Here is a 22478-nt window from a genome sequence, read left to right as displayed (position 1 = left end):
TTCCTAAGGCATAAAAATAGACCATTATACTCTATTTAGTGTTCTTAGAAGTCTTAACTTGCTAGTTTAGCTTTTGGACATCGTTTCGTTAGGTAAAGAAGCCAATGGACCAAGTTAGGTTCAAAATTGCACGAAACATGAAAAACTTGTCGATGCATAGAATTGAGCATTCCTAAGGCATTAAAATGGACCGTTATACTCTATTTAGTGTTCTTCGAAGTCTTAACTTGCTAGTTTAGCTTTTGGACATCGTTTCGTTAGGTAAAGAAGCCAATAGACCAAGTTAAGTTCAAAATTTCACGAAACGTGAAAAACTTGTCCATGCAGATAATTGAGCATTCCTAAGGCAACAAAATAGACCGTTATACTCTATTTAGTTTTCTTAGAAGTCTTAACTTGCTAGTTTAGCTTTTGGACAACGTTTCGTTAGGTAAAGAAGCCAATAGACCAAGTTAGGTTCAAAATTGCACGAAACATGAAAAACTTGTCTATGCATAGAATTGAGCATTCCTAAGGCATGAAAATGGACCGTTATACTCTATTTCGTGTTCTTCGAAGTCTTAACTTGCTAGTTTAGCTTTTGGACATCGTTTCGTTAGGTAAAGAAGCCAATAGACTAAGTTAAGTTCAAAATCGAACGAAACGTGAAAAACTTGTCCATGCGTAGAATTGAGAATTCCTAAGGCATAAAAATAGACCGTTATACTCTATTTAGTGTTCTTAGAAGTCTTAACTTGCTAGTTTAGCTTTTGGACATCGTTTCGTTAGGTAAAGAAGCCAATAGACCAAGTTAAGTTCAAAATTGCACGAAACGTGAAAAACTTGTCCATGCATAGAATTGAGCATTCCTAAGGCATCAAAATAGACCATTATACTCTATTTAGTGTTCTTAGAAGTCTTAACCTTCTAGGTTAGATTTTGGACATCGTTTCGTTAGGTAAAGAAGCCAATAGACCAAGTTATGTTCAAAATTCCACGAAACGTGAAAAACTTGTCCATGCATAGAATTGAGCATTCCTAAGGCATCAAAATAGACCGTTATACTCTATTTAGTGTTCTTAGAAGTCTTAACTTGCTAGTTTAGCTTTTGGATAATGTTTCGTTAGGTAAAGAAGCCAATGGACCAAGTTAGGTTGAAAATTGCACGAAACATGAAAAACTTGTCTATGCATAGAATTGAGCATTCCTAAGGCATGAAAATGGACCGTTATACTCTATTTCGTGTTCTTCGAAGTCTTAACTTGCTAGTTTAGCTTTTGGACATCGTTTCGTTAGGTAAAGAAGCCAATAGACCAAGTTAAGTTCAAAATTGCACGAAACGTGAAAAACTTAGTCCATGCAATATAATTGAGCATTCCTAAGGCATACAAAATAGACCGTTATACTCTATTTAGTGTTCTTAGAAGTCTTAACTTGCTAGTTTAGCTTTTGGACAACGTTTCGTTAGGTAAAGAAGCCAATAGACCAAGTTAGGTTCAAAATTGCACGAAACATGAAAAACTTGTCTATGCATAGAATTGAGCATTCCTAAGGCATGAAAATGGACCGTTATACTCTATTTCGTGTTCTTCAGAAGTCTTAACTTGCTAGTTTAGCTTTTGGACATCGTTTCGTTAGGTAAAGAAGCCAATAGACTCAAGTTAAGTTCAAAATTCAACGAAACGTGAAAAACTTGTCCATGCAGTAGAATTGAGCATTCCTAAGGCATAAAAATAGACCATTATACTCTATTTAGTGTTCTTAGAAGTCTTAACTTGCTAGTTTAGCTTTTGGACATCGTTTCGTTAGGTAAAGAAGCCAATAGACCAAGTTAGGTTCAAAATTGCACGAAACATGAAAAACTTGTCGATGCATAGAATTGAGCATTCCTAAGGCATTAAAATGGACCGTTATACTCTATTTAGTGTTCTTCGAAGTCTTAACTTGCTAGTTTAGCTTTTGGACATCGTTTCGTTAGGTAAAGAAGCCAATAGACCAAGTTAAGTTCAAAATTGCACGAAACGTGAAAAACTTGTCCATGCATATAATTGAGCATTCCTAAGGCAACAAAATAGACCGTTATACTCTATTTAGTTTTCTTAGAAGTCTTAACTTGCTAGTTTAGCTTTTGGACAACGTTTCGTTAGGTAAAGAAGCCAATAGACCAAGTTAGGTTCAAAATTGCACGAAACATGAAAAACTTGTCTATGCATAGAATTGAGCATTCCTAAGGCATGAAAATGGACCGTTATACTCTATCTCGTGTTCTTCGAAGTCTTAACTTGCTAGTTTAGCTTCTGGACATCGTTTTGTTAGGTAAAGAAGCCAATAGACTAAGTTAAGTTCAAAATCGAACGAAACATGAAAAACTTGTCCATGCGTAGAATTGAGAATTCCTAAGGCATAAAAATAGACCGTTATACTCTATTTAGTGTTCTTAGAAGTCTTAACTTGCTAGTTTAGCTTTTGGACATCGTTTCGTTAGGTAAAGAAGCCAATAGACCAAGTTAAGTTCAAAATTGCACGAAACGTGAAAAACTTGTCCATGCATAGAATTGAGCATTCCTAAGGCATCAAAATAGACCATTATACTCTATTTAGTGTTCTTAGAAGTCTTAACCTTCTAGTTTAGATTTTGGACATCGTTTCGTTAGGTAAAGAAGCCAATAGACCAAGTTAAGTTCAAAATTCCACGAAACGTGAAAAACTTGTCCATGCATAGAATTGAGCATTCCTAAGGCATCAAAATAGACCGTTATACTCTATTTAGTGTTCTTAGAAGTCTTAACTTGCTAGTTTAGCCTTTGGATAACGTTTCGTTAGGTAAAGAAGCCAATGGACCAAGTTAGGTTCAAAATTGCACGAAACATGAAAAACTTGTCTATGCATAGAATTGAGCATTCCTAAGGCATGAAAATGGACCGTTATACTCTATTTAGTGTTCTTCGAAGTCTTAACTTGCTAGTTTAGCTTTTGGACATCGTTTCGTTAGGTAAAGAAGCCAATAGACCAAGTTAAGTTCAAAATTGCACGAAACGTGAAAAACTTGTCCATGCATAGAATTGAGCATTCCTAAGGCATAAAAATAGACCATTATACTCTATTTAGTGTTCTTAGAAGTCTTAACTTGCTAGTTTAGCTTTTGGACATCGTTTTGTTAGGTAAAGAAGCCAATAGACCAAGTTAAGTTCAAAATTGCACGAAACGTGAAAAACTTGTCCATGCATAGAATTGAGCATTCCTAAGGCATCAAAATAGACTATTATACTCTATTTAGTGTTCTTAGATGTCTTAACCTTCTAGTTTAGATTTTGGACATCGTTTCGTTAGGTAAAGAAGCCAATAGACCAAGTTAAGTTCAAAATTGCACGAAACGTGAAAAACTTGTCCATGCATAGAATTGAGCATTCCTAAGGCATCAAAATAGACCGTTATACTCTATTTAGTGTTCTTAGAAGTCTTAACTTGCTAGTTTAGCTTTTGGATATCGTTTCGTTAGGTAAAGAAGCCAATGGACCAAGTTAGGTTCAAAATTGCACGAAACATGAAAAACTTGTCTATGCATAGAATTGAGCATTCCTAAGGCATGAAAATGGACCGTTATACTCTATTTAGTGTTCTTCGAAGTCTTAACTTGCTAGTTTAGCTTTTGGACATCGTTTCGTTAGGTAAAGAAGCCAATAGACCAAGTTAAGTTCAAAATTGCACGAAACGTGAAAAACTTGTCCATGCATAGAATTGAGCATTACTAAGGCATCAAAATAGACCGTTATACTCTATTTAGTGTTCTTAGAAGTCTTAACTTGCTAGTTTAGCTTTTCGACATCGTTTCGTTAGGTAAAGAAGCCAATAGACCAAGTTAAGTTCAAAATTGCACGAAACATGAAAAACTTGTCCATGCATAGAATTGAGCATTCCTAAGGCATGAAAATGGACCGTTATACTCTATTTAGTGTTCTTCAGAAGTCTTAACTTGCTAGTTTAGCTTTTGGACATCGTTTCGTTAGGTAAAGAAGCCAATAGACCAAGTTAAGTTCAAAATTGCACGAAACGTGAAAAACTTGTCCATGCATAGAATTGAGCATTCCTAAGGCATAAAAATAGACCGTTATACTCTATTTAGTGTTCTTAGAAGTCTTAACTTGCTAGTTTAGCTTTTGGACATCGTTTCGTTAGGTAAAGAAGCCAATAGACCAAGTTAAGTTCAAAATTGCACGAAACATGAAAAACTTGTCGATGCATAGAATTGAGCATTCCTAAGGCATGAAAATGGACCGTTATACTCTATTTAGTGTTCTTCGAAGTCTTAACTTGCTAGTTTAGCTTTTGGACATCGTTTCGTTAGGTAAAGAAGCCAATAGACCAAGTTAAGTTCAAAATTGCACGAAACGTGAAAAACTTGTCCATGCATAGAATTGAGCATTCCTAAGGCATAAAAATAGACCGTTATACTCTATTTAGTGTTCTTAGAAGTCTTAACTTGCTAGTTTAGCTTTTGGACATCGTTTCGTTAGGTAAAGAAGCCAATAGACCAAGTTAAGTTCAAAATTGCACGAAACGTGAAAAACTTGTCCATGCATAGAATTGAGCATTCCTAAGGCATCAAAATAGACCATTATACTCTATTTAGTGTTCTTAGAAGTCTTAACCTTCTAGTTTAGATTTTGGACATCGTTTCGTTAGGTAAAGAAGCCAATAGACCAAGTTAAGTTCAAAATTGCACGAAACGTGAAAAACTTGTCCATGCATAGAATTGAGCATTCCTAAGGCATCAAAATAGACCGTTATACTCTATTTAGTGTTCTTAGAAGTCTTAACTTGCTAGTTTAGCTTTTGGATAATCGTTTCGTTAGGTAAAGAAGCCAATGGACCAAGTTAGGTTCAAAATTGCACGAAACATGAAAAACTTGTCTATGCATAGAATTGAGCATTCCTAAGGCATGAAAATGGACCGTTATACTCTATTTAGTGTTCTTCGAAGTCTTAACTTGCTAGTTTAGCTTTTGGACATCGTTTCGTTAGGTAAAGAAGCCAATAGACCAAGTTAAGTTCAAAATTGCACGAAACGTGAAAAACTTGTCCATGCATAGAATTGAGCATTCCTAAGGCATCAAAATAGACCGTTATACTCTATTTAGTGTTCTTAGAAGTCTTAACTTGCTAGTTTAGCTTTTGGACATCGTTTCGTTAGGTAAAGAAGCCAATAGACCAAGTTAAGTTCAAAATTGCACGAAACATGAAAAACTTGTCCATGCATAGAATTGAGCATTCCTAAGGCATGAAAATGGACCGTTATACTCTATTTAGTGTTCTTCAGAAGTCTTAACTTGCTAGTTTAGCTTTTGGACATCGTTTCGTTAGGTAAAGAAGCCAATAGACCAAGTTAAGTTCAAAATTCGAACGAAACGTGAAAAACTTGTCCATGCATAGAATTGAGCATTCCTAAGGCATAAAAATAGACCGTTATACTCTATTTAGTGTTCTTAGAAGTCTTAACTTGCTAGTTTAGCTATTGGACATCGTTTTGTTAGGTAAAGAAGCCAATAGACCAAGTTAGGTTCAAAATTGCACGAAACGTGAAAAACTTGTCCATGCATAGAATTGAGCATTCCTAAGGCATCAAAATAGACCGTTATACTCTATTTAGTGTTCTTAGAAGTCTTAACTTGCTAGTTTAGCTTTTGGACATACGTTTCGTTAGGTAAAGAAGCCAATGGACCAAGTTAGGTTCAAAATTGCACGAAACATGAAAAACTTGTCTATGCATAGAATGGAGCATTCCTAAGGCATGAAAATGGACCGTTATACTCTATTTAGTGTTCTTGGAAGTCTTAACTTGCTAGTTTAGCTTTTGGACATCGTTTCGTTAGGTAAAGAAGCCAATAGACCAAGTTAAGTTCAAAATTGCACGAAACGTGAAAAACTTGTCCATGCATAGAATTGAGCATTCCTAAGGCATAAAAATAGACCATTATACTCTATTTAGTGTTCTTAGAAGTCTTAACTTGCTAGTTTAGCTTTTGGACATCGTTTCGTTAGGTAAAGAAGCCAATAGACCAAGTTAAGTTCAAAATTGCACGAAACATGAAAAACTTGTCCATGCATAGAATTGAGCATTCCTAAGGCATCAAAATAGACCATTATACTCTATTTAGTGTTCTTAGAAGTCTTAACCTTCTAGTTTAGATTTTGGACATCGTTTCGTTAGGTAAAGAAGCCAATAGACCAAGTTAAGTTCAAAATTGCACGAAACGTGAAAAACTTGTCCATGCATAGAATTGAGCATTCCTAAGGCATCAAAATAGACCGTTATACTCTATTTAGTGTTCTTAGAAGTCTTAACTTGCTAGTTTAGCTTTTGGATAACGTTTCGTTAGGTAAAGAAGCCAATAGACCAAGTTAGGTTCAAAATTGCACGAAACATGAAAAACTTGTCTATGCATAGAATTGAGCATTCCTAAGGCATGAAAATAGACCGTTATACTCTATTTAGTGTTCTTCGAAGTCTTAACTTGCTAGTTTAGATTTGGGACATCGTTTCATTAGGTAAAGAAGCCAATAGACCAAGTTAAGTTCAAAATTGCGCGAAACGTGAAAAACTTGTGCATGCATAGAATTGAGCATTCCTAAGGCATCAAAATAGACCGTTATACTCTATTTAGTGTTCTTGGAAGTCTTAACTTGCTAGTTTAGCTTTTGGACATCGTTTCGTTAGGTAAAGAAGCCAATAGACCAAGTTAAGTTCAAAATTGCACGAAACGTGAAAAACTTGTCCATGCATATAATTGAGCATTCCTAAGGCAACAAAATAGACCGTTATACACTATTTAGTGTTATTAGAAGTCTTAACTTGCTAGTTTAGCTTTTGGACAACGTTTCGTTAGGTAAAGAAGCCAATAGACCAAGTTAGGTTCAAAATTGCACGAAACATGAAAAACTTGTCTATGCATAGAATTGAGCATTCCTAAGGCATGAAAATGGACCGTTATACTCTATTTCGTGTTCTTCGAAGTCTTAACTTGCTAGTTTAGCTTTTGGACATCGTTTCGTTAGGTAAAGAAGCCAATAGACTAAGTTAAGTTCAAAATCGAACGAAACGTGAAAAACTTGTCCATGCGTAGAATTGAGAATTCCTAAGGCATAAAAATAGACCGTTATACTCTATTTAGTGTTCTTAGAAGTCTTAACTTGCTAGTTTAGCTTTTGGACATCGTTTCGTTAGGTAAAGAAGCCAATAGACCAAGTTAAGTTCAAAATTGCACGAAACGTGAAAAACTTGTCCATGCATAGAATTGAGCATTCCTAAGGCATCAAAATAGACCATTATACTCTATTTAGTGTTCTTAGAAGTCTTAACCTTCTAGTTTAGATTTTGGACATCGTTTCGTTAGGTAAAGAAGCCAATAGACCAAGTTAAGTTCAAAATTGCACGAAACGTGAAAAACTTGTCCATGCATAGAATTGAGCATTCCTAAGGCATCAAAATAGACCGTTATACTCTATTTAGTGTTCTTAGAAGTCTTAACTTGCTAGTTTAGCTTTTGGATAACGTTTCGTTAGGTAAAGAAGCCAATGGACCAAGTTAGGTTCAAAATTGCACGAAACATGAAAAACTTGTCTATGCATAGAATTGAGCATTCCTAAGGCATGAAAATGGACCGTTATACTCTATTTAGTGTTCTTCGAAGTCTTAACTTGCTAGTTTAGCTTTTGGACATCGTTTTGTTAGGTAAAGAAGCCAATAGACCAAGTTAAGTTCAAAATTGCGCGAAACGTGAAAAACTTGTCCATGCATAGAATTGAGCATTCCTAAGGCATCAAAATAGACCGTTATACTCTATTTAGTGTTCTTGGAAGTCTTAACTTGCTAGTTTAGCTTTTGGACATCGTTTCGTTAGGTAAAGAAGCCAATAGACCAAGTTAAGTTCAAAATTGCACGAAACATGAAAAACTTGTCCATGCATAGAATTGAGCATTCCTAAGGCATGAAAATGGACCGTTATACTCTATTTAGTGTTCTTCGAAGTCTTAACTTGCTAGTTTAGCTTTTGGACATCGTTTCGTTAGGTAAAGAAGCCAATAGACTAAGTTAAGTTCAAAATTCGAACGAAACGTGAAAAACTTGTCCATGCAGTAGAATTGAGCATTCCTAAGGCATAAAAATAGACCGTTATACTCTATTTAGTGTTCTTAGAAGTCTTAACTTGCTAGTTTAGCTTTTGGACATCGTTTCGTTAGGTAAAGAAGCCAATAGACCAAGTTAAGTTCAAAATTGCACGAAACATGAAAAACTTGTCCATGCATAGAATTGAGCATTCCTAAGGCATCAAAATAGACCGTTATACTCTATTTAGTGTTCTTAGAAGTCTTAACTTGCTAGTTTAGCTTTTGGACATCGTTTCGTTAGGTAAAGAAGCCAATAGACCAAGTTAAGTTCAAAATTGCACGAAACATGAAAAACTTGTCCATGCATAGAATTGAGCATTCCTAAGGCATGAAAATGGACCGTTATACTCTATTTAGTGTTCTTCGAAGTCTTAACTTGCTAGTTTAGCTTTTGGATAACGTTTCGTTAGGTAAAGAAGCCAATGGACCAAGTTAGGTTCAAAATTGCACGAAACATGAAAAACTTGTCTATGCATAGAATTGAGCATTCCTAAGGCATGAAAATGGACCGTTATACTCTATTTAGTGTTCTTCGAAGTCTTAACTTGCTAGTTTAGCTTTTGGACATCGTTTTGTTAGGTAAAGAAGCCAATAGACCAAGTTAAGTTCAAAATTGCACGAAACGTGAAAAACTTGTCCATGCATAGAATTGAGCATTCCTAAGGCATCAAAATAGGACCGTTATACTCTATTTAGTGTTCTTCAGAAGTCTTAACTTGCTAGTTTAGCTTTTGGACATCGTTTCGTTAGGTAAAGAAGCCAATAGACCTAAGTTAAGTTCAAAATTCGAACGAAACGTGAAAAACTTGTCCATGCATAGAATTGAGCATTCCTAAGGCATAAAAATAGACCGTTATACTCTATTTAGTGTTCTTAGAAGTCTTAACTTGCTGGTTTAGCTTTTGGACATCATTTCGTTAGGTAAAGAAGCCAATAGACCAAGTTAAGTTCAAAATTGTACGAAACGTGAAAAACTTGTCCATGCATAGAATTGAGCATTCCTAAGGCATCAAAATAGACCGTTATACTCTATTTAGTGTTCTTGGAAGTCTTAACTTGCTAGTTTAGCTTTTGGACATCGTTTCGTTAGGTAAAGAAGCCAATGGACCAAGTTAGGTTCAAATTTGCATGAAACATGAAAAACTTGTCTATGCATAGAATTGAGCATTCCTAAGGCATGAAAATGGACCGTTATAGTCTATTTACTGTTCTTCGAAGTCTTAACTTGCTAGTTTAGCTTTTGGACATAGTTTTGTTAGGTAAAGAAGCCAATAGACCAAGTGAAGTTCAAAATTGCGCGAAACATGAAAAACTTGTCTATGCATAGAATTGAGCATTCCTAAGGCATCAAAATAGACCGTTATACTCTATTTAGTGTTCTTGAAAGTCTTAACTTGCTAGTTTAGCTTTTGGACATCGTTTCGTTAGGTCAAGCAGCCAATAGACCAAGTTAAGTTCAAAATTGCACGAAACATGAAAAACTTGTCCATGCATAGAATTGAGCATTCCTAAGGCATGAAAATGGACCGTTATACTCTATTTCGTGTTCTTCAAAGTCTTAACTTGCTAGTTTAGCTTTTGGACATCGTTTCGTTAGGTAAAGAAGCCAATAGACCAAGTTAGGTTTAAAATTGCACGAAACATGAAAAACTTGTCTATGCATAGAATTGAGCATTCCTAAGGCATGAAAATGGCCCGTTATACTCTATTTCGTGTTCTTCGAAGTCCTAACTTGCTAGTTTAGCTTTTGGACATCGTTTCGTTAGGTAAAGAAGCCAATAGACTAAGTTAAGTTCAAAATCGAACGAAACGTGAAAAACTTGTCCATGCATAGAATTGAGAATTCCTAAGGCATAAAAATAGACCGTTATACTCTATTTAGTGTTCTTAGAAGTCTTAACTTGCTAGTTTAGCTTTTGGACATCGTTTCGTTAGGTAAAGAAGCCAATAGACCAAGTTAAGTTCAAAATTGCACGAAACGTGAAAAACTTGTCCATGCATAGAATTGAGCATTCCTAAGGCATGAAAATAGGACCGTTATACTCTATTTAGTGTTCTTCGAAGTCTTAACTTGCTAGTTTAGCTTTTGGACATCGTTTCGTTAGGTAAAGAAGCCAATAGACCAAGTTAAGTTCAAAATTGCACGAAACGTGAAAAACTTGTCCATGCATAGAATTGAGCATTCCTAAGGCATCAAAATAGACCGTTATACTCTATTTAGTGTTCTTAGAAGTCTTAACTTGCTAGTTTAGCTTTTGGACATCGTTTCGTTAGGTAAAGAAGCCAATAGACCAAGTTAAGTTCAAAATTGCACGAAACATGAAAAACTTGTCCATGCATAGAATTGAGCATTCCTAAGGCATGAAAATGGACCGTTATACTCTATTTAGTGTTCTTCGAAGTCTTAACTTGCTAGTTTAGCTTTTGGACATCGTTTTGTTAGGTAAAGAAGCCAATAGACCAAGTTAAGTTCAAAATTGCGTGAAACGTGAAAAACTTGTCCATGCATAGAATTGAGCATTCCTAAGGCATCAAAATAGACCGTTATACTCTATTTAGTGTTCTTGGAAGTCTTAACTTGCTAGTTTAGCTTTTGGACATCGTTTCGTTAGGTAAAGAAGCCAATAGACCAAGTTAAGTTCAAAATTGCACGAAACATGAAAAACTTGTCCATGCATAGAATTGAGCATTCCTAAGGCATGAAAATGGACCGTTATACTCTATTTAGTGTTCTTCGAAGTCTTAACTTGCTAGTTTAGCTTTTGGACATCGTTTCGTTAGGTAAAGAAGCCAATAGACCTAAGTTAAGTTCAAAATTCGAACGAAACGTGAAAAACTTGTCCATGCATAGAATTGAGCATTCCTAAGGCATAAAAATAGACCGTTATACTCTATTTAGTGTTCTTAGAAGTCTTAACTTGCTGGTTTAGCTTTTGGACATCGTTTCGTTTGGTAAAGAAGCCAATAGACCAAGTTAAGTTCAAAATTGCACGAAACGTGAAAAACTTGTCCATGCATCTAATTGAGCATTCCTAAGGCAACAAAATAGACCGTTATACTCTATTTAGTTTTCTTAGAAGTCTTAACTTGCTAGTTTAGCTTTTGGACAACGTTTCGTTAGGTAAAGAAGCCAATAGACCAAGTTAGGTTCAAAATTGCACGAAAGATGAAAAACTTGTCTGTGCATAGAATTGAGCATTCCTAAGGCTTGAAAATGGACCGTTATACTCTATTTCGTGTTCTTCAAAGTCTTAACTTGCTAGTTTAGCTTTTGGACATCGTTTCGTTAGGTAAAGAAGCCAATAGACTAAGTTAAGTTCAAAATCGAATGAAACGTGAAAAACTTGTCCATGCGTAGAATTGAGAATTCCTAAGGCATAAAAATAGACCGTTATACTCTATTTAGTGTTCTTAGAAGTCTTAACTTGCTAGTTTAGCGTTTGGACATCGTTTCGTTAGGTAAAGAAGCCAACAGACCAAGTTAAGTTCAAAATTGCACGAAACGTGAAAAACTTGTCCATGCATAGAATTGAGCATTCCTAAGGCATCAAAATAGACCATTATACTCTATTTAGTGTTCTTAGAAGTCTTAACCTTCTAGTTTAGATTTTGGACATCGTTTCGTTAGGTAAAGAAGCCAATAGACCAAGTTAAGTTCAAAATTGCACGAAACTTGAAAAACTTGTCCATGCATAGAATTGAGCATTCCTAAGGCATCAAAATAGACCGTTATACTCTATTTAGTGTTCTTAGAAGTCTTAACTTGCTAGTTTAGCTTTTGGATAACGTTTCGTTAGGTAAAGAAGCCAATGGACCAAGTTAGGTTCAAAATTGCACGAAACATGAAAAACTTGTCTATGCATAGAATTGAGCATTCCTAAGGCATGAAAATGGACCGTTATAGTCTATTTACTGTTCTTCGAAGTCTTAACTTGCTAGTTTTGCTTTTGGACATCGTTTTGTTAGGCAAAGAAGCCAATAGACCAAGTGAAGTTCAAAATTGCGCGAAACGTGAAAAACTTGTCCATGCATAGAATTGAGCATTCCTAAGGCATGAAAATGGACCGTTATACTCTATTTCGTGTTCTTCAAAGTCTTAACTTGCTAGTTTAGCTTTTGGACATCGTTTCGTTAGGTAAATAAGCCAATAGACTAAGTTAAGTTCAAAATCGAACGAAACGTTAAAAACTTGTCCATGCGTACAATTGAGAATTCCCAAGGCATAAAAATAGACCGTTATACTCTATTTAGTGTTCTTAGAAGTCTTAACTTGCTGGTTTAGCTTTTGGACATCATTTCGTTAGGTAAAGAAGCCAATAGACCAAGTTAAGTTCAAAATTGTACGAAACGTGAAAAACTTGTCCATGCATAGAATTGAGCATTCCTAAGGCATCAAAATAGACCGTTATACTCTATTTAGTGTTCTTAGAAGTCTTAACTTGCTAGTTTAGCTTTTGGACATCGTTTCGTTAGGTAAAGAAGCCAATGGACCAAGTTAGGTTCAAAATTGCACGAAACATGAAAAACTTGTCTATGCATAGAATTGAGCATTCCTAAGGCATGAAAATGGACCGTTATACTCTATTTAGTGTTCTTCGAAGTCTTAACTTGCTAGTTTAGCTTTTGGACATCGTTTTGTTAGGTAAAGAAGCCAATAGACCAAGTTAAGTTCAAAATTGCGTGAAACATGAAAAACTTGTCCATGCATAGAATTGAGCATTCCTAAGGCATCAAAATAGACCGTTATACTCTATTTAGTGTTCTTGGAAGTCTTAACTTGCTAGTTTAGCTTTTGGACATCGTTTCGTTAGCTAAAGAAGCCAATAGACCAAGTTAAGTTCAAAATTGCACCAAACATGAAAAACTTGTCCATGCATAGAATTGAGCATTCCTAAGGCATGAAAATGGACCGTTATACTCTATTTCGTGTTCTTCAAAGTCTTAACTTGCTAGTTTAGCTTTTGGACATCGTTTCGTTAGGTAAATAAGCCAATAGACCAAGTTAAGTTCAAAATTGCACGAAACGTGAAAAACTTGTCCATGCATAGAATTGAGCATTCCTAAGGCATCAAAATAGACCATTATACTCTATTTAGTGTTCTTAGAAGTCTTAACCTTCTAGTTTAGATTTTGGACATCGTTTCGTTAGGTAAAGAAGCCAATAGACCAAGTTAAGTTCAAAATTCCACGAAACGTGAAAAACTTGTCCATGCATAGAATTGAGCATTCCTAAGGCATCAAAATAGACCGTTATACTCTATTTAGTGTTCTTAGAAGTCTTAACTTGCTAGTTTAGCTTTTGGATAACGTTTCGTTAGGTAAAGAAGCCAATGGACCAAGTTAGGTTCAAAATTGCACGAAACATGAAAAACTTGTCTATGCATAGAATTGAGCATTCCTAAGGCATGAAAATGGACCGTTATACTCTATTTAGTGTTCTTCGAAGTCTTAACTTGCTAGTTTAGCTTTTGGACATCGTTTTGTTAGGTAAAGAAGCCAATAGACCAAGTTAAGTTCAAAATTGCACGAAACGTGAAAAACTTGTCCATGCATAGAATTGAGCATTCCTAAGGCATCAAAATAGACCGTTATACTCTATTTAGTGTTCTTGGAAGTTTTAACTTGCTAGTTTAGCTTTTGGACATCGTTTCGTTAGGTAAAGAAGCCAATAGACCAAGTTAGGTTCAAAATTGCACGAAACATGAAAAACTTGTCCATGCATATAATTGAGCATTCCTAAGGCAACAAAATAGACCGTTATACTCTATTTAGTTTTCTTAGAAGTCTTAACTTGCTAGTTTAGCTTTTGGACAACGTTTCGTTAGGTAAAGAAGCCAATAGACCAAGTTAGGTTCAAAATTGCACGAAACATGAAAAACTTGTCTATGCATAGAATTGAGCATTCCTAAGGCATGAAAATGGACCGTTATACTCTATTTACTGTTCTTCGAAGTCTTAACTTGCAAGTTTAGCTTTTGGATATCGTTTCGTTAGTTAAAGAAGCCAATAGACCAAGTTAAGTTCAAAATTGCACGAAACATGAAAAACTTGTCCATGCATAGAATTGAGCATTCCTAAGGCATGAAAATTAACGTTATACTCTATTTCGTGTTCTTCGAAGTCTTAACTTGCTAGTTTAGCTTTTGGACATCGTTTCGTTAGGTAAAGAAGGCAATAGACCACGTTAAGTTCAAAATTGCACCAAACATGAAAAACTTGTCCCTGCATAGAATTGAGCATTCCTAAGGCATCAAAATAGACCATTATACTCTATTTAGTGTTCTTAGAAGTCTTAAATTGCCAGTTTAGCTTTTGGATAACGTTTCGTTAGGTAAAGAGGCCAATTGACCAAGTTAGGTTCAAAATTGCATGAAACATGAAAAACTTGTCGATGCATAGAGTTGAGCATTCCTAAGGCATGAAAATGGACCGTTATACTCTATTTAGTGTTCTTCGAAGTCTTAACTTGCTAGTTTAGCTTTTGGACATCGTTTCGTTAGGTAAAGAAGCCAATAAACCAAGTTATGTTCAAAATTGCACAAAACGTGAAAAACTTGTCCATGCATATAATTGAGCATTCCTAAGGCAAAAAAATAGACCGTTATACTCTATTTAGTTTTCTTAGAAGTCTTAACTTGCTAGTTTAGCTTTTGGACAACGTTTCGTTAGGTAAAGAAGCCAATAGACCAAGTTAGGTTGAAAATTGCACGAAACATGAAAAACTTGTCTATGCATAGAATTGAGCATTCCTAAGGCATGAAAATGGACCGTTATACTCTATTTCGTGTTCTTCGAAGTCTTAACTTGCTAGTTTACCTTTTGGACATCGTTTCGTTAGGTAAAGAAGCCAATAGACCAAGTGAAGTTCAAAATTGCGCGAAACGTGAAAAACTTGTCCATGCATAGAATTGAGCATTCCTAAGGCATCAAAATAGACCGTTATACTCTATTTAGTGTTCTTGGAAGTCTTAACTTGCTAGTTTAGCTTTTGGACATCGTTTCGTTAGGTAAAGAAGCCAATGGACCAAGTTAGGTTCAAAATTGAATGAAACATGAAAAACTTGTCTATGCATAGAATTGAGCATTCCTAAGGCATGAAAATGGACCGTTATAGTCTATTTACTGTTCTTCGAAGTCTTAAATTGCTAGTTTAGCTTTTGGACATCGTTTTGTTAGGTAAAGAAGCCAATAGACCAAGTGAAGTTCAAAATTGTGCGAAACGTGAAAAACTTGTCTATGCATAGAATTGAGCATTCCTAAGGCATCAAAATAGACCGTTATACTCTATTTAGTGTTCTTGGAAGTCTTAACTTGCTAGTTTAGCTTTTGGACATCGTTTCGTTAGGTCAAACAGCCAATAGACCAAGTTAAGTTCAAAATTGCACGAAACATGAAAAACTTGTTCCTGCATAGAATTGAGCATTCCTAAGGCATGAAAATGGACCGTTATACTCTATTTCGTGTTCTTCAAAGTCTTAACTTGCTAGTTTAGCTTTTGGACATCGTTTCGTTACGTAAATAAGCCAATAGACCAAGTTAAGTTCAAAATTGCACGAAACGTGAAAAACTTGTCCATGCATGGAATTGAGCATTCCTAAGGCATCAAAATAGACCATTACACTCTATTCAGTGTTCTTAGAAGTCTTAACCTTCTAGTTTAGATTTTGGACATCGTTTCGTTAGGTAAAGAAGCCAATAGACCAAGTTAAGTTGAAAATTCCACGAAACGTGAAAAACTTGTCCATGCATAGAATTGAGCATTCGTAAGGCATCAAAATAGACCGTTATACTCTATTTAGTGTTCTTAGAAGTCTTAACTTGCTAGTTTAGCTTTTGGATAACGTTTCGTTAAGTAAAGAAGCCAATGGACCAAGTTAGGTTCAAAATTGCACGAAACATGAAAAACTTGTCACTGCATAGAATTGAGCATTCCTAAGGCATGAAAATGGACCGTTATACTCTATTTACTGTTCTTCAAAGTCTTAACTTGCTACTTTAGCTTTTGGACATCGTTTTGTTAGGTAAAGAAGCCAATAGACCAAGTTAAGTTCAAAATTGCGAGAAACGTGAAAAACTTGTCCATGCATAGAATTGAGCATTCCTAAGGCATCAAAATAGACCTTTATACTCTATTTAGTGTTCTTCGAAGTCTTAACTTGCTAGTTTAGCTTTTGGATAACGTTTCGTTAGGTAAAGAAGCCAATAGACCAAGTTAGGTTCAAAATTGCACGAAACATGAAAAACTTGTCGATGCATAGAATTGAGCATTCCTAAGGCATGAAAATGGACCGTTATACTCTATTTAGTGTTCTTCGAAGTCTTAACTTGCTAGTTTAGCTTTTGGACATCGTTTCGTTAGGTAAAGAAGCCAATAGACCAAGTTAAGTTCAAAATTGCACGAAACGTGAAAAACTTGTCCATGCATAGAATTGAGCATTCCTAAGGCATCAAAATAGACCGTTATACTCTATTTAGTGTTCTTAGAAGTCTTAACTTGCTAGTTTAGCTTTTGGATAACGTTTCGTTAGGTAAAGAAGCCAATGGACCAAGTTAGGTTCAAAATTGCACGAAACATGAAAAACTTGTCACTGCATAGAATTGAGCATTCCTAAGGCATGAAAATGGACCGTTATACTCTATTTACTGTTCTTCAAAGTCTTAACTTGCTACTTTAGCTTTTGGACATCGTTTTGTTAGGTAAAGAAGCCAATAGACCAAGTTAAGTTCAAAATTGCGAGAAACGTGAAAAACTTGTCCATGCATAGAATTGAGCATTCCTAAGGCATCAAAATAGACCGTTATACTCTATTTAGTGTTCTTAGAAGTCTTAACTTGCCAGTTTAGCTTCTGGATAACGTTTCGTTAGGTAAAGAGGCCAATAGACAAAGTTAGGTTCAAAATTGCACGAAACATGAAAAACTTGTCGATGCATAGAATTGAGCATTCCTAAGGCATGAAAATGGACCGTTATACTCTATTTAGTGTTCTTCGAAGTCTTAACTTGCTACTTTAGCTTTTGGTGATCGTTTCGTTAGGTAAAGAAGCCAATAGACCAAGTTAAGTTCAAAATTGCACGAAACGTGAAAAACTTGTCCATGCATATAATTGAGCATTCCTAAGGCATCAAAATAGACGTTATACTCTATTTAGTGTTCTTAGAAGTCTTAACTTGCCAGTTTAGCTTCTGGATAACGTTTCGTTAGGTAAAGAGGCCAATAGACAAAGTTAGGTTCAAAATTGCACGAAACATGAAAAACTTGTCGATGCAGAGAATTGAGCATTCCAAAGGCATGAAAATGGACCGTTATACTCTATTTAGTGTTCTTCGAAGTCTTAACTTGCTACTTTAGCTTTTGGAGATCGTTTCGTTAGGTAAAGAAGCCAATAGACCAAGTTAAGTTCAAAATTGCACGAAACGTGAAAAACTTGTCCATGCATATAATTGAGCATTCCTAAGGCATCAAAATAGACCGTTATACTCTATTTAGTTTTCTTAGAAGTCTTAACTTGCTAGTTTAGCTTTTGGACAATGTTTCGTTAGGTAAAGAAGCCAATAGACCAAGTTAGGTTCAAAATTGCACGAAACATGAAAAACTTGTCTATGCATAGAATTGAGCATTCCTAAGGCATGAAAAATGGACCGTTATACTCTATTTCGTGTTCTTCGAAGACTTAACTTGCTAGTTTACCTTTTGGACATCCTTTCGTTAGGTAAAGAAGCCAATAGACTAAGTTAAGTTCAAAATCGAACGAAACGTGAAAAACTTGTCCATGCGTAGACTTGAGAATTCCTAAGGCATAAAAATAGACCATTATACTCTATTTAGTGTTCTTAGAAGTCTTAACTTGCTGGTTTACCTTTTGGACATCGTTTCGTTAGGTAAAGAAGCCAATGGACCAAGTTAAGTTCAAAATTGCACGAAACGTGAAAAACTTGTCCATGCATAGAATTGAGCATTCCTAAGGCATCAAAATAGACCATTATACTCTATTTAGTGTTCTTAGAAGTCTTAACCTTCTAGTTTAGATTTTGGACATCGTTTCGTTAGGTAAAGAAGCCAATAGACCAAGTTAAGTTCAAAATTGCACGAAACGTGAAAAACTTGTCCATGCATAGAATTGAGCATTCCTAAGGCATCAAAATAGACCATTATACTCTATTTAGTGTTCTTAGAAGTCTTAACCTTCTAGTTTAGATTTTGGACATCGTTTCGTTAGGTAAAGAAGCCAATAGACCAAGTTAAGTTCAAAATTGCGCGAAACGTGAAAAACTTTTCCATGCATAGAATTGAGCATTCCCAAGGCATCAAAATAGACCGTTATACTCTATTTAGTGTTCTTAGAAGTCTTAACTTGCTAGTTTAGCTTTTGGATAACGTTTCGTTAGGTAAAGAAGCCAATGGACCAAGTTAGGTTCAAAATTGCACGAAACATGAAAAACTTGTCTATGCATAGAATTGAGCATTCCTAAGGCATGAAAATGGACCATTATACTCTATTTAGTGTTCTTCGAAGTCTTAACCTTCTAGTTTAGCTTTTGGACATCGTTTCGTTAGGTAAAGAAGCCAATAGACCAAGTTAAGTTCAAAATTGCGCCAAACGTGAAAAACTTGTCCATGCATAGAATTGAGCCTTCCTAAGGCATCAAAAATAGACCGTTATACTCTATTTAGTGTTCTTAGAAGTCTTAACTTGCTAGTTTAGCTTTTGGATAACGTTTCGTTAGGTAAAGAAGCCAATGGACGAAGTTAGGTTCAAATTGCGCGAAACATGAAAAACTTGTCTATGCATAGAATTGAGCATTCCTAAGGCATGAAAATGGACCGTTATACTCTATTTCGTGTTCTTCGAAGTCTTAACTTGCTAGTTTAGCTTTTGGACATCGTTTCGTTAGGTAAAGAAGCCAATAGACAAAGTTAAGTTCAAAAGTGCGCGAAACATGAAAAACTTGTCCATGCATATAATTGAGCATTCCTAAGGCAACAAAATAGACCGTTATACTCTATTTAGTTTTCTTAGAAGTCTTAACTTGCTAGTTTAGCTTTTGGACAACGTTTCGTTAGGTAAAGTAGCCAATAGACCAAGTTAGGTTCAAAATTGCACGAAACATGAAAAACTTGTCGATGCATAGAATTGAGCATTCCTAAGGCATGAAAATGGACCGTTATACTCTATTTAGTGTTTTTCGAAGTCTTAAGTTGCCAATTTAGCTTTTGGACATCGTTTTGTTAGGTAAAGAAGCCAATAGACCAAGTTAAGTTCAAAATTGTGCGAAACGTGAAAAACCTATGCATGCATAGAATTTAGCATTCCTAAGGCATCAAAATAGACCGTCATACTCTATTTAGTGTTCTTGGAAGTCTTAACTTGCTAGTTTAGCTTTTGGACATCGTTTCGTTAGGTAAAGAAGCCAATAGACCACGTTAAGTTCAAAATTTTCACAAAACATGAAAAACATGTCCCTGCATAGAATTGAGCATTCCTAAGGCATCAAAATAGACCGTTATACTCTATTTAGTGTTCTTAGAAGTCTTAACTTGCCAGTTTAGCTTTTGGATAAGGTTTCGTTAGGTAAAGAGGCCAATAGACCAAGTTAAGTTCAAAATTGCGAGAAACGTGAAAAACTTCTCCATGCGTAGAATTGAGCATTCCTAAGGCATCAAAATAGACCGTTATACACTATTTAGTGTTCTTGGAAGTCTTAACTTGCTAGTTTAGCTTTTGGACATCGTTTCGTTAGTTAAAAAAGCCAATAGACCAAGTTAAGTTCAAAATTGCACGAAACATGAAAAACTTGTCCATGCATAGAATTGAGCATTCCTAAGGCATGAAAATGGACCGTTATACTCTATTTCGTGTTCTTCAAAGTCTTAACTTGCTAGTTTAGCTTTTGGACATCGTTTTGTTAGGTAAAGAAGCCAATAGACCAAGTTAAGTTCAAAATTGCGCGAAACGTGAAAAACTTGTGCTTGCATAGAATTGAGCATTCCTAAGGCATCAAAATAGACCGTCATACTCTATTTAGTGTTCTTGGAAGTCTTAACTTGCTAGTTTAGCTTTTGGACATCGTTTCGTTAGGTAAAGAAGCCAATACACCACGTTAAGTTCAAAATTGCACCAAACATGAAAAACATGTCCCTGCATAGAATTGAGCATTCCTAAGGCATCAAAATAGACCGTTATACTCTATTTAGTGTTCTTAGAAGTCTTAACTTGCCAGTTTAGCTTTTGGATAACGTTTCGTTAGGTAAAGAGGCCAATAGACCAAGTTAGGTTCAAAATTGCACGAAACATGAAAAACTTGTCGATGCATAGAATTGAGCATTCCTAAGGCATGAAAATGGACCGTTATACTCTATTTCGGGTTCTTCGAAGTCTTAACTTGCTAGTTTACCTTTTGGACATCGTTTCGTTAGGTAAAGAAGCCAATAGACTAAGTTAAGTTCAAAATCGAACGAAACGTGAAAAACTTGTCCATGCGTAGACTTGAGAATTCCTAAGGCATAAAAATAGACCATTATACTCTATTTAGTGTTCTTAGAAGTCTTAACTTGCTGGTTTACCTTTTGTACATCGTTTCGTTAGGTACAGAAGCCAATGGACCAAGTTAAGTTCAAAATTGCATGAAACGTGAAAAACTTGTCCATGCATAGAATTGAGCATTCCTAAGGCATCAAAATAGACCATTATACTCTATTTAGTGTTCTTAGAAGTCTTAACCTTCTAGTTTAGATTTTGGACATCGTTTCGTTAGGTAAAGAAGCCAATAGACCAAGTTAAGTTCAAAATTGCACGAAACGTGAAAAACTTGTCCATGCATAGAATTGAGCATTCCTAAGGCATCAAAATAGACCGTTATACTCTATTTAGTGTTCTTAAAAGTCGTAACTTGCTAGTTTAGCTTTTGGATAACGTTTCGTTAGGTAAAGAAGCCAATGGAACAAGTTAGGTTCAAAATTGCACGAAACATGAAAAACTTGTCTATGGATAGAATTGAGCATTCCTAAGGCATGAAAATGGACCGTTATACTCTATTTAGTGTTCTTCGAAGTCTTAACCTTCTAGTTTAGATTTTGGACATCGTTTCGTTAGGTAAAGAAGCCAATAGACCAAGTTAAGTTCAAAATTGCGCGAAACGTGAAAAACTTTTCCATGCATAGAATTGAGCATTCCTAAGGCATCAAAATAGACCGTTATACTCTATTTAGTGTTCTTAGAAGTCTTAACTTGCTAGTTTAGCTTTTGGATAACGTTTCGTTAGGTAAAGAAGCCAATGGACCAAGTTAGGTTCAAAATTGCACGAAACATGAAAAACTTGTCTATGCATAGAATTGAGCATTGCTAAGGCATGAAAATGGACCATTATACTCTATTTAGTGTTCTTCGAAGTCTTAACCTTCTAGTTTAGATTTTGGACATCGTTTCGTTAGGTAAAGAAGCCAATAGACCAAGTTAAGTTCAAAATTGCGACGAAACGTGAAAAACTTGTCCATGCATAGAATTGAGCATTCCTAAGGCATCAAAATAGACCGTTATACTCTATTTAGTGTTCTTAGAAGTCTTAACTTGCTAGTTTAGCTTTTGGATAACGTTTCGTTAGGTAAAGAAGCCAATGGACCAAGTTAGGTTCAAAATTGCACGAAACATGAAAAACTTGTCTATGCATAGAATTGAGCATTCCTAAGGCATGAAAATGGACCGTTATACTCTATTTCGTGTTCTTCGAAGTCTTAACTTGCTAGTTTGGCTTTTGGACATCGTTTCGTTAGGTAAAGAAGCCAATAGACCAAGTTAAGTTCAAAATTGCACGAAACATGAAAAACTTGTCCATGCATAGAATTGAGCATTCCTAAGGCATCAAAATAGACCGTTATACTCTATTTAGTGTTCTTAGAAGTCTTAACTTGCTAGTTTAGCTTTTGGACATCGTTTCGTTAGGTAAAGAAGCCAATAGACCAAGTTAGGTTCAAAATTGCACGAAACATGAAAAACTTGTCTATGCATAGAATTGAGCATTCCTAAGGCATGAAAATGGACCGTTATACTCTATTTAGTGTTCTTCGAAGTCTTAACTTGCTAGTTTAGCTTTTGGACATCGTTTTCTTAGGTAAAGAAGCCAATAGACCAAGTTAAGTTCAAAATTGCACGAAACGTGAAAAACTTGTCCATGCATAGAATTGAGCATTCCTAAGGCATCAAAATAGACCGTTATACTCTTTTTAGTGTTCATGGAAGTCTTAACTTGCTAGTTTAGCTTTTGGACATCGTTTCGTTAGCTAAAGAAGCCAATAGACCAAGTTAAGTTCAAAATTGCACCAAACATGAAAAACTTG

The sequence above is a fragment of the Tripterygium wilfordii genome, chromosome 5, assembly GCF_013401445.1.
Source record: "Tripterygium wilfordii isolate XIE 37 chromosome 5, ASM1340144v1, whole genome shotgun sequence".
NCBI classification, from domain to species: domain Eukaryota; kingdom Viridiplantae; phylum Streptophyta; class Magnoliopsida; order Celastrales; family Celastraceae; genus Tripterygium; species Tripterygium wilfordii.
Note: the sequence above shows the minus strand (reverse complement) of the source record.